The sequence below is a fragment of the Hydra vulgaris genome, chromosome 04 (assembly GCF_038396675.1).
Source record: "Hydra vulgaris chromosome 04, alternate assembly HydraT2T_AEP".
In the NCBI taxonomy this organism is placed as follows: domain Eukaryota; kingdom Metazoa; phylum Cnidaria; class Hydrozoa; order Anthoathecata; family Hydridae; genus Hydra; species Hydra vulgaris.
Genome location: NC_088923.1, coordinates 45,906,444 through 45,920,421, shown reverse-complemented (window position 1 = coordinate 45,920,421; position 13,978 = coordinate 45,906,444). Strand labels below are relative to the sequence as shown.

General features: G+C 27.7%; 1 protein-coding gene across 2 annotated transcripts in view; it reads right to left on the bottom strand.

The window, feature by feature from the left end:
- Positions 1–6,558, bottom strand: part of LOC136079836 (uncharacterized) — a 96,663-nt gene extending 90,105 nt beyond the window's left edge. The window contains exons 1-2 of one of the 2 annotated variants that reach the window (XM_065796448.1): positions 6,327–6,475; positions 3,546–3,584 (exon numbers count right to left, since the gene is read on the bottom strand). The gene's annotated coding sequence lies outside the window, so the exon portion shown is untranslated. Of the gene's footprint in view, positions 1–3,545; positions 3,585–6,326 lie in introns of both variants that reach the window. The other variant, XM_065796447.1, reaches the window with a different exon arrangement.
- Between the last annotated feature and the right edge of the window lie 7,420 nt (positions 6,559–13,978).

Genomic DNA, 13,978 nt, shown 5'->3' with positions numbered 1-13,978 from the left:
CGCATTGTGGGACTTTTTTTATAGTTAACTTTAAAAATAGAAAATGATAAAAAAAAGTTTTACATTTATTTAGTTTTGATTTTAAATATACAAACAAAAATATTTTTTTGTATAATACAAATATTTATTTGCATAAATATTAAAGAAACCTTTATTATCCATAATTTTAGAGAAAAAAAATTTTAGATTTTAGAATCACTTTATAAAATAAAAATGTCGCGAATTTCACGGAATTTTACTTTTTCTATTATTACGCTCACTAAAAGCCTTACTTAACCATTAATTAAATAAAATTACAATCTCAATACCTTAATATTATGGTTAACATTATAATTAATATAAACTTATATAATAATATAATAGTATAAGTATATATATAATATATACATAATATATAACACAATGTATAATATATATAATATATAATATAAGTATAATTAAATAATAATATATGATTATATAATAATATAATAATATAAGCTTAATATTATAATATCACTAATATATATGTCTGAGAGTACGAAAAAAAGTTTAAAAAAAATAATTTTAAAATAAGGAGGTATTGCTACTTCACTGAGGCATAGTGCAATTGTTTAAAGTATAAACCATTGCACTATGCCTCAGTGAAGAAGCAAAAACTCCTAATTTTAAAATTTTTTTCTTTTTTTTTTTCGTAATGGTTAGGAACAATGGCTTTAAAATTTAAAATCAAAGTAATGTTTGAAACAATGGCTGTAAAAATTAAAATTTAAAGCCATTGTTTTAAACTGTTAAGTGCATTAAAGCAGCTTAATCAAAATGTGAACAATTGGAGTCATAAATATTTTTGTAAAATATAAGTGAAAATGTAACATTTAAATAAATCTAATCTTGGTTGTGGCAACGATAAAATTGAAACATTAAAATTGGAAAGTAATGACAACTACTACCACTGAAACAATACTGGTAAACAAGATTATTCTTTAAATAAATCTTGATATTTTAATTTTATTACAAATTTTTCCACATACAAACTAAAAACAGATAATGAATCATTATTATAAAACAAACATAGTGAATAAATAATATTGTACCTTGACTGGCAAATTCAAAAATTAAGCATTTTTAAAAAGTTACTTTTTACATGCTGACACTACTTTTTTTACATGCTGACCCTTCTTTTTACATGCTGACGCGACTTTTTACATGCTGACGCTACTTTTTTTACATGCTGACGCTACTTTTATTATATGCTGACGCTACTTTTTACATGCTGATGCTACTTTTTACATGCCGATTACATTACTTTATTACACGCTGACGCTACTTTTTACATGCTGACGCTACTTTTTACATGCTGACGCTACTTTTTAAAGGCTGACGCTACTTTTTTTAAATGCTGACGCTACTTTTTATGACGATGACAATGATTTGTTTTCAGACAACCACACTGACTAGTTTTATTGTTATAGTAAAATAACAAAAATTAGAGGTATTCTAGTTCATATCAGCAGGGTTACCAGTAATTTTAAAAGAGCATTTTGTACTTTCCCAGCTGGAGAAAGTAGGTAATGTAATCACATTATGTCTTTTCTTTATAAGCTTGCAGATTATTTTTCACAGCTAGAAGCAGTCTCTGAAGAATTTGCTTGCATCATTAAAAAGCAACGATTCGGATGTTTTTTCAAATAAAAATAAAGATTTGAAAAACACTGTTAGAAAAACTACTGTTGGCAAGTCAATTAATTGGCAAAAAAAAAATTTTAATTTACATGACACCCGCAAAGTTATTGAGATAAAAATTGACATATCAAAAATTTGACTTTAATTAGTTTAAAAATTGGTTAAAAATTGACATAACAAAACGTCAATAATTTTAAAAAGAAGTTAGATGCAATGTTGTTGTAATGTGTTTGAGCTTACTGTAAATTTACAGAGACACTAATCGGATAATTTCTGGCTGGATTGCCATTATCTTTTAGCTGTAGTCGTGTGACAACGTGTAGTTACTAAATAACCTTAAAAATAATGCAAGTATTAGATACAAAAATGATATATTGTTGCTTAATGAATTAAATTTAAAAAAACAAAAACTTTTTTAAAAAAAAAACAAGTTTACTCCGCAAGCAAACACAAATTATAATGGTAGTTAAAAAAGCAAAGAGAGTTACAAAGGTGCCCAGTGGGCACAGTGCGTTTTTAAAACGTTCTTTGGACGTTTTTATTAGGTTTAAACCTTATAAAAACGTCTAAAAAACGTTTTAAAAACGTACCGTGCCCACTGGGCGTTAACGGAACACTTAAAAAAGCTGTTAACAGAACACTTAAAAAAGCTGTTAACAGAACAATTAAAAAAACTGTAAATTGAGTTGACAAAATGAGTTAGCAAAACGTCAACAAAAAATATTTACAATTAGAAATAGCAGCTTCAAAAAAAGAGAACTCGATGGAGCAGAGTAAAGCTTGTCTTTATGCTGAAAAGAAGACATAAAAGCTTCCATACCTACCTGAACCCTAGAGGTTATTAAACAGGCGCAATTGTTTGCAGTGAGACAAAAACCATCAGCCCAAGAACGATCACAAAAAAAAAAAAAAATCAAAAAATAAATCCCTGTCAACTTTAAATAGTAAGAAGTGCAAGAGTAAATCTGATGTCAAAAAAGTATGAGATAAAAGTTTTAGTAAGATCATAGCATAATCTGAATCACTTAAATAAGATAAAACTTAGTATGAGCTTACGTCAAACGCGAGAACGGATGAAGATAAGTAATTAAGGTTATCTGAAAAACGAGCTTCAAGGTTATCTATCTGAGTAAGAAATTTTGATGGAAAAAATTTCGAACTTTAGAGCCAAAATTGTCAGGGTACTAAAGCCGAACTGTTCGGTGTAGTAGGCACTAAAGTTACCAATGGAAATAATTATGGCTCAAGGACAGATCCATATGGGTAACAATAAGGTAAGCTGTTTAAAAATGATTTTAGATTTTAATAAAAATGTGAGATGCAAATTTTAAATCGGACTCTTGGGATATTAGTGCATTGCGTTACCTCTTATTATTATTATTTTTTAATTTTTTTATCAGAGCACCTTGGAAGATTACCGATTAGTGGAAGATTACCGATAGCGTGAATAATGCCTAGAGCTCGCTTAGAACTCTGGATCTCTGCTTCTAACGAAAGCGCTCTAACCACTGCGCAACGATTGCTTAAAACAACAGTTAAACAACAGTTTGACTGTTGTTTAACTGTTGTAACAGATCGTTCGAGTTTTAGAACAAGCTGTGACACTATTCCGTAAAGTTAATAGGAAAGTTTTTATATTGCTTACAGTTAGCTTGGAAGTTAAGTTGCACACAGCGGAAGTTAAATTTAGCTTCTACTATAAGCAAGATAAAAACAATCCTATTAACTTTACAGAAAAGTGTCACAGTTAGTGATAAAACTTGGACGAACTGTTGTTTAACTCTTGTTTTAACCAGCCGTTGCGCAGTGGTTAGACAAACTGTTAGTTAAACAGATTGAGAAAGTATTAGACTAAAATTCAAAGAAAAATTAAAAAAACTTACGATGTGTTATGCTTGCCTGCCCACAACTCATAAAATCCACTAAATAAATAAAAAATCTAAAAATTGCTTTTTCCCCTTACTGATTAGATGGTCTGAATGTGCGATTCTATTGTCTGAGTATTTTTATGAATGAAAAACATTGAAAAGAATGAAACTACAGTAAAAAGAAGAATAATGAAGAACACAAAGAAATTGCAAACAAAGAAGTTTTTCTGAATTCAACATAACTTTTTAAAGATTAACTGTCGTATAATATATAAAAAATATCCATACAAAAAAAGTATACAAAAATATTTAAAAAGAATTGCATCATTTATTTCAATCCACGATACTTTGTTATTTAGCTCAACTTGTTTTGGTTGGGTGCAAATCTAAATAAATTTGTTTTTAACAAAAATGTCGAGTTTTGCTTTGGATCCCAAAACAATATAAAACTAAGCTTTAACTGAAAGTATTCAACAAGATAACTTTTATGTTGGAATTATTTCAAACGAAAGTTATGTTTGAAAAAAAAATTGAGCAAACGGTTGTTACACGCAGGTACAAATTAGGTTATGTAATAATTTTTGGACTTGATTGTATATAATTATAAAGGAATTATAAAAGCAATTTTTGCCTAATTTTTTTTTTTTTTTTTTTTAAGTGTTATTTCAGTAGCTGTTAATTAAACATTGTATTTCCAAACATATAAATATAAAAAATTGATAAAAGTTAGAAAGTTTTTGAAAACAGTTTGCGTTTATCAACTTCCACGTTTTTTTTCTAGAAATAATTTGTTTTGATTTTTATCATTTTCTAGAAAAAATTAAGTAACGCAAAACACTGCACCAATTGAATACTGGATATGGGTATTCATTAGCACCTTACGATGGATGACCTCATACAAAGCTGGCTTCTACTTAAGCAGGAGTGGTTTACACGTTTTTGCTTCGTATTTTATAACGATATGAAAACACTGTGAAAAAATAGTTCTTATGTCTTTCAATTAAACAAATAGGTGTAGAAAACTTGAAATCTTTTTTACTTTTTCATCTATTTTATTTTTAACTGAAACATCTACAAAAACTGTATGAATGGTTACAAAACAATCGAATTGCACCGGTATTTTGTTTATGTAAAACGCATCAAAACCATCGAACTCGTATATTGTCTTTTGGTAGTAGATAAACCTACAAAAGGTTTATCCCAGAAGACACAACAACGTTGGAACAACGTTAAATAATGTCGTAATTTAGGTTGTATTAACATTGTATTAACGCTAAAAATGGAAAGGATGGATAATATATGACTTTCCAACGTTAATAAACGTTATGATTTCGAAGTTAAAGCAACGTGTTTTTTAATCAAATATTTGCGCTCTCTGGAAATTTGAGTCCCAATCATATGCTATATAGTACAATGCGCTTTTCACTATGCTACACATCCGTACTGATAAAGAAAATATACACTAATATAAACTAATATTTTGTAGAAAAAAATTTCATTATGATTATCTGGAAAGTTGAAACCGTTAATATTATATTTATTTTTTTAAAATTGAAATGTTCAAAAAATTTTGTAGTTCAAGAAGAAATATTTGAATTTTTTATTCATATAATATTTACTTTTCGGAATTATAATAGAATTTTTACTTCATAAAAAATTGGTATATTAATAATAATGTTGGTATAGTTATTATAAAGTTGTAACACCGATAAAAAGTTATTATTTTTATCGGAGTATAACAATAACAAGCTTTTACCGTTGTAATAAAGTTATTACCACAGTTATTAAAATGTTATCATTCCAATATAAAAAAGTGTTATTTCAACGTTTTAATTCCGATAAAAGTAACATTAGTGTAATTAACGTTATAACAAAGCTCATATTGCAATAAAAAGTAACGTTAGTGTAAACAACGTAATAACAACGTTGTAACTATAATGAAAAACAACGTTAGTGCAAACGACTTTATAACAACGTTGTTATTCTAATGAAAAGTAAAGCAATAAAACAAACGTTTTTACAACGTTGTAATGCCTATAAAAAAAACCCGTTAGTGTAACCAACGCTAATACCACGCTTTTAAAAAGTTATAATTCCAACTTTTACTTTATTATTTAACATCTAAAGATGTTAAATAATAAAGTAACTGTAAAGTTACAGTTTTATTACAACGTTAAATAATTCTGAATAAAACCAACGTTGTGTTAGCATGTCTAACACTATCACAACGCTCGATTTAGTTGGTCGATGTCGTCCAACATAATCTAACGTTGGGTCGATGTTGGATTGATGCCGTGTGAATACATGGATTATTGACTATGAATACTCACAAAATTATTATTGCTTACAAACTTTAAGGAAATCTTTCTTTACAAATCCTTACTCATATTTACTATGAAATATTACTTACTAATACTTCATAGCAATTTAATATTTGTTAAAATATTAAACTACATGAAATATTTTGTTAACAAATAATTAAATTTATTTAATTAAAATTATTTAAACAAAGTTTTGTCAACTTAAAAAACAATTTAAAATTTAACATTTTACCTTTATTCTACTTTGTGGAATGCGTTTTTTCATTTTATTGTTACGATTTTAATTTTAATTTTACGATTTTAATTTTAATTTTATTGTTACGATTTTAATTTTTTTAAATTAAATATTAAAAAAATTTAAATTGTATTAGAATATTTATACTGTGTTTTTAAGAAGTTTTTATATATTGTAAACTGTTTGTAATATTTTGTCTATATTATTATGCACAATAGATTAATGAAACAAAAAACTTACATTTCAGTTTCAGCCTTTTTATTTGTGATTTTTGCTTAGTTAATATGATCAAATAGATTATGAAGTTTACTTTTTGTTAAATATAGTCTTTAGATGTTCTCTAGATTTTATATCTCTTTGTTCTTTAGATGTTAGATGTTCATAGATTCTCTGTTCTTTATATGTTAGATGTTTTAAATGTTCTCAAAGAAAGAATGAAGCGTGTGATTGCGAGAAATAAACCGTAAACAAATGGCTTACTAAACGTAAACATTGTTTCAATGTTAAATGACAAAAATAACTCTGAATTCAGGTTTCGTAAATAGTTTTTTCCAACTTTTGAGTCTGTGTGTCACAGTCGTTTATATATTAGTAAAGAGCACTATGTTTAGGTATGCATGTGTAAGAAAAATGCGTAAAAAAACTTTTAACTTTTAAAATGGCTATGGTTTTTAAATACCCAGTGGGCACGGAACGTAAAAGAGATGTCTTTTAAACGCCTTTAAACGTTTTGGATATCTTTTGAACGTTCAAAAGACGTCTTTTTTAGGTCGCGTACCCACTGGGTACAATGAATATTTTTCTTAAAACCTAATGTTGCAAACTTATTTTTATCGTAGATCAGTATAATAATACCAAAATTTTACAAAAACATCAATAAAGAAAGAAATAAAAATTGGTATACTTAAGATTTATTTTTAGTTAATAACATTTTCGAAAAAATCATAGATTTGTTTATTTATTTGAAACCAATTTTTAAATATCTAACTGTAGGATTTCAATAATTTCTTTTTAAACTTCAGATATATATGTTCTGTATTTATGATTCTTTTTTGCTAATTGCTTCAACTTTTTTTTTCGAACAATGCTGTGAAGTCTGAGTCGGAGCCTTGGAGTTGGAGTCGCGAAATTTATAGCGGAGTCGGAGTCGCTAAACAAAATCGCGACTCCGACAATACTGAGAAGTAAAACTTCTCGGTATTGCACGTGCATGTAGAAAATGTTTAATCTTTAAAGAACTTTTCATATATTTGAAAAAAAAAAAAAATTTTTAATTACACGCTAATTTTAAAAAAAATTAGCGTGTAATATTTTTGAAGAATTCAAAGAATTTTTCAAAAGTTTTGCTTTGGAGTTGGAGTCGGAGTTGGAATCAGAGTCAGAGCCGATGTCATGAAATAAATTAACCCCCATAATAAATTACCTCCCGTTGCGTAAAAAATTACCCGAGGAGTTAATCTATTTTGAAATAGATTGACTCCACTTGAAATAAATTAACCCCTGTCGGCGAAACAAATTAACTCCCCATAATATTTTAACTCCCTTAGAACAACTTATAAGAATTACAAAAAAAGTGTTTTAACTTGATGTTTTCCAAATGTGCTGTTTTTAAATCTGTTAATTAGTTATTGATATGGATATAAATTATATTTCTACTATTATTATATCATATATTAATAGTGGCAATTTTTTATCAGTGTATTTCAACAACCAACAACAACAACAAAAAGCTTTTAATTTTAGCAATTTAGAAAAAAATGCAACAGTTTTTGAAAAACATATATATTTATATGTATATATAATATATAATATATATATATATATATATATATATATATATATATATATATATATATATATATATATATATATATATATATATATATATATATATATATATATATATGTATATATGTATATATATATAGACAGATAGATAGATAGATTGATAGATATAGATATAGATATATAAATACATATTGTATATTTATATATTATTATTATATTTTTTCTTAGATAGAGAAAAAATTATTATTTTGTGCATACAGTTACCTAATATGATCAGAAAATACAAACGTCGAACTACTCGACAATCTTGGGAAGAAAATTCAATGAAAGCAGCTATTGAATCAGTAATGAAGAAGGAAATAGGGTATAAGAAGGCATCGTTAATGTTTTCTATCCCAACAACGACACTGCGAGACAGAATGAAAAGACTTCAGCAAGGGAGTTTAGAACTAAGTAGTCGTGCAGTAAAAAAACTTGAGAATTTTAAATCAGTTTTTAACCTTGAACAAGAGCAAGAGTTAGCTAAACACCTAATTTTTCTAGAGAGTCGCTTGTTTCCAGTTTCAATGAAAGATTTGTGAGAAATGGTATTTCAGCTAGTTGAAAAGAACAAGATGCCACATAGCTTTAACAAAAAAACAGGAATGGCAGGCTACCAGTGGGCAGAAAGCTTTTTAAAACGCAATCCTGTTATTTCTTTGCGTATGCCAGAAGGAACTTCTGGAGCTAGAGCAATGGGATTTAACCGACCTGCTGTGAATAAATTTTTAGAACTATTGACTAAAAGCATAGATGAAAATAACATAAATCCAAATAATATATATAATGTTGACAAGACAGGAATTTCTTCAGTACCCAAAAAAAGCGTCAAAAGTAATTGCTAAGAGGGGTAAAAAACAAGTTGGAACCCTAACATCAGCTGAACGAGGGAAAATCATAACAATCGAAATGTGTATGAGTGCCTCTGGTATATACGTGCCCCCCCCCCCTTGATTATATTCCCCCGTGTTAGAGCTCCCAAGAATGTCAATATTATCAAAAAAGCTCCTCCAGGTACTATTGCATCATATCACCCTAGTGGTTGGATGCAAACAGATATATTTTTGAAGTGGCTTGACCATTTTCTTTCCTTTGTATAATAACTGCTATTATTAGATGGTCATGCAACCCATACAGAAAATATGGAGTTCATAATGAAAGCACATGAAAATTATGTTACTATTATTTGCTTTCCACCACATTGTTCACACCGTCTGCAGCCACTAGATGTCTTCTTCATGGCACCATTTAGTAGCAACTATTCAAACGAAATTCGTATTTGGCTGCGTACACATTATCCTAGAGTTGTGACCGAATATCAGATTCCAGAACTATTTGGAATAGCTTATATGAAATCTGCAAACATGTTGACAGCTGTAAATTTTTTTAGAAAGAATGGAATAAGTCCACTTAATCCTTAAGTTTTTGATGATTAGATGTTTGAGTCTTCAGAAACAACCAACAGGTCATTTCCTGAGATGGATTCAGCAACACCAAATCTAACTACCAAGTCTCAAACAAAAACTATTTCTCTGCAAGTATTATCAATGACATCATGCTCTGAATCAGAAACTTTGTCTTCGACATCTATGGCTTCTTTTACAATTGCTTCACCTGCAGAAACTGTAAGTATTTCGAATGAGAAAACTCAGCAAACTCGCAAACGATGCCAAAAGGGCAAAACAGCTATACTCACCAGTTCGCCATATAAAGCGGAACTGGCAAAAAAGATGGTTCTAAAAGCTAAAAAAAGAAAAAACGCTCAAACAGTTGACAAGACTGTAGAAACAAAAAATGATACACCTGCAGAAATTGTACCACGAAAAGTATACCCTAACAATTTTTGTGATTTTTTTTTAATAACATTTTCAAAAACTGTTGCATTTTTTTCTAAATTGCTAAAATTAAAATCTTTTTTTTGTTGTTGTTGGTTGTTGAAATACACTGATAAAAAAAACGCAGGTCGTTTTTATTTTCATATTTCATTAATCTAAACCTTACGGGGGCTGTTATGACCCCACTTCCCTATATATATATATATATATATATATATATATATATATATATATATATATATATATATATATATATATATATATATATATATATATATATATATATATATATATATATATATATATATATATATATATATATATATATATATATATATATATACATATATATATATATATATATATATATATATATATATATATATATATATATATATATGTATATGTATATATATATATATATATATATATATATATATATATATATATATATATATATATATGTATATATATAAATATATATATATATATACATATATATATATATATATACATATATATATATACATATATATATATATATATATATATATATATATATATATATATATATATATATATATATATATACTTTTTTTGTAATTCGTATAAGTTGTTCCAAGGGAGTTAAAATATTATAGGGAGTTAATTTGTTTCGCCGACAGGGGTTAATTTATTTCAAGTGGAGTTAATCTATTTCAAAATAGATTAATTCCCCGGGTAATTTTTTACGCAACGGGAGTTAATTTATTATGGGGGTTAATTTATTTCATGACACCGGAATCGTAATCTGAAAATTTCAACGATTGGAGTTGGAGTCCGTACTTTTTTTTTACGACTTCACACCCCTGTTTTTTTCAATATAAAAATTTATTTTTATCGTTATCACTATTAAAGCCTTTAAAAAACATTTTTTAAACGTTTTTTAAAGATCCCGCAAAAATCTTGAAAAATAATAAAACAAACAAATTTTAAATGTTGACATCAATAATAGATTTTATTTGTATAAATATTTTAAAAAAAAACTTCTTTTTATGGATTATTTTTTATTTGTTAAAGATATATATATATTTTTACGATATTTCGAAGGAATATCGATACCCTCGTTATCAAGTATATTAAAAACCGTTATAAGAAATAAAACCGCTATATTATACAAAACCATTTAAATTTACGAAACAAAGTTCTTTGTAAGAGTTTCTTTTTAAGAGTTTTTAAGAGAGAGATTTTTGTGGCGTAAGTATTTAAATATGGTTTTCCAAAATGACGTCGTTACATAATTGCCATCATCCCTATATATAAGACCATTGTCGCGAAAGATACTTTCGTTGTGTTGTATTTCCGACGCTTCTCTAACTTTTCTATTAAAACAATTTATTTCTATTTTCAAGGTATTGCGACCATTCCAGTGCAAATTTCCTTGGCAAATTTTGGTATGTTCAGCTTCAGCTGAATTTTCCCCTTTACCCTGTTGTACACTTGTTTGATACTGGCATATCCGAGACGATATCTTCAGTCCAGTTTCACCAGCATAATATTTGCCACAAGAGAACTCTAATTTGTAAACACCGGGATAGGAATTAACTGGTAGTGTAGGTTTATTTTTAGAACTAAGTAGACTTTGGAGATATTTTGGAGACTTGAACATTGGTGAGTATCCTGCTTTTTTTTCTGAACCCTGGATTCAGTCCTAAACTCTTCGTAAGTTTAGGACTGATTCCAGGGTTCCAGGGTAAAGACACAAACCTTATTGAAGACATTAGAATGTGTTGATTTTTCCTAAATAAATCAAATAATAATTTTTTTTAATTCAAATGTTTGTTGAACATTTTTAAACGTTTTCTGATACAAACGTTGTTCAAACGACCATTAATAGTTCAATAAACGTTAGCAAAACGTTTATGTACAGGCTGGGAGAGCTTTAGTTTTTAGATTAAAGTCTTTTTCCATTATTTTTTTTAAAAAAATTATTATTTTTATTATTGCTTTCTTAATCACCTACTGTAAATGTTTTTACAAGATGAAAGTACAAAAAAAAAACTATGGTCAAAATTTGATAAGAACAAAAAGGGATCATTTTGGAATGTTCACTTAAGAGAACTTTCCAAATAAAAATAAACACATGACATCAGAATATGGTAACAAACTTTTTTACAAAAAAGAGACGCTAATGATATTACGTTTTCATTACCAGATCTCAACAACATCTCTACAATAGATATCAAGCCTTTGACACAAACGTCAAGTGCATGTCTTTGCTAAAGTATATGTATACTGTATTTGCTAAATTAGAAAGAGTAAACTTAATGAAAAGCATCCTTTAGGACCAAAGGTACAAGATACAAATCTTAAAGATAGCTATCTTCCAAACCTGAAACTTTTTTAAATACTTCTTTTCTACCAACAGAAAAAAAGTGTACGCATTGTTTGTCAATTTTAGCTTGAGGTTTCAATCATTCCTGTACAACCGCAACAAGACGCTAAGTGGAAGATTATTTCTTGTAATACTAAGTAATTTTACATTTTTTATAATTTTAAAATATTTAAAGTTCAATAATATTAAGCAGCGAAATCTGTTGCTTACATTTATACTTATTATTCCTTTTTTTTTATTACACATTATTAAATGCGTTAGTTTGAAAGTTATTTCAATCAGCAGATTACACTATATCTTGTTATATTTTACTAGTCCCACAATCTGAACTAAAATCAAAAAGCCATATACTTACAGCACAAATGTTGAAAAACATTGCAAAATTTCTTTCTGCTTTTAGTTGTCAACTACAACAGGAGAAACTAAAGAACAAAATCATTTTGCTCACTGACAAAACTTGTAGGACTTAAGCTACAAATATTTTGTTAAAGTTAGAGTTGATGATGGAGGATCATTTTTGAAAATGAGCATGGCTGTTTTTAATGTAACTGACAAAAGTGACGAAGCGTGCATTTCTCAGCAACAAAAAACGTCACATAGTAACAGATTCTGTAGCTCGAGACACAGATGTTAAACGTCCGCTCATTACTGCTATTGTTGAAAATCAACCTGAAATATATAAAAATGTCAAAGCCTTAATAAACATTAATCAAGTGAATGACGTGGCATTTTACATTTTAAGTTATCTAAAAATGATCAATATTATTTGTGGAAATCAATCCCATTAAAGCAAGAATGCTTGCTGCTAGTGCGATGTCAATTTCAACAATCTACGTTAATCATCTTTTCAAAAATCTTCATGACTTGTGACTTGGAGTCAAAGAATGGCCAGTTAAGTTGCACTTTAAAGGCAATGATTGCCATATGCTTTATAAAAACATTCTCCAACGAATTGGTGTAAAAACTTACGCTTATGAAGTTTGTTTTATTGAAACCTGAGACATTTTAAAGAAGTTGTTTTTTCATGTTTTAGAAAAACACTTAAAGAAAGCTTTAGGACTGAAGTTCAGAAATTCAAAACATCTTTTCTATTTTTATCACTGTTATTCACACCAAAAGACCATGCTGAAGACCATGCTGAAGACCATGCTGTCTTCTACCACGTTAAAGAATTTGTGTTAGAGCATCAATCTTTACTCGGAATCTTTAGGGAACAAGCAACTGAAACTTTGCACTCAAAATTCAATTCTAATTGGGAACAATACAAGGATTGCTCCGATTTTCCAGAATATGGAAAACAAATTTTTAACTGTGTTATTGGCTATAACAGCAAGCACTTGTAAGGTTTCCAATCGGTTTTAACCGATAACCGAATACCGCGATTATTTGTCAAAGTCGATATAAATGAAAACCGTTGGTTTTCAAAAACGGTTTTGGTAGTTTTTTTTGTACAATGTCTTTTGAATGTTTATTTATTATAGAAATGTATAGAAAATCAATTTTGTAAGTAATTTTTATTTTATTATTTAGATTGTACTTTGCTGGAAAGCTGAAACCATATCTTTTCATTTTCAAATATATTCAAGTATTCCAAAAAAAATGTTCGAATATCGAATAAAACACGCAAACATATTTGAATACAAAGTATTTGAATACTCAAATAGGATGGCTTATTCTTTATATTAAATATTTTTTTACTTGAAAACACATATGGATATTATTAGTGTATTTTTTGGTTCAACAAAATATTAACGCATAGGTATGTAATAAAAATAATTAACTATAATGTTTCTATCAATTATTAAATTTTTTGAAAATATATTAATCTTCCAGATAAAACCATGTCATCAGTTTAG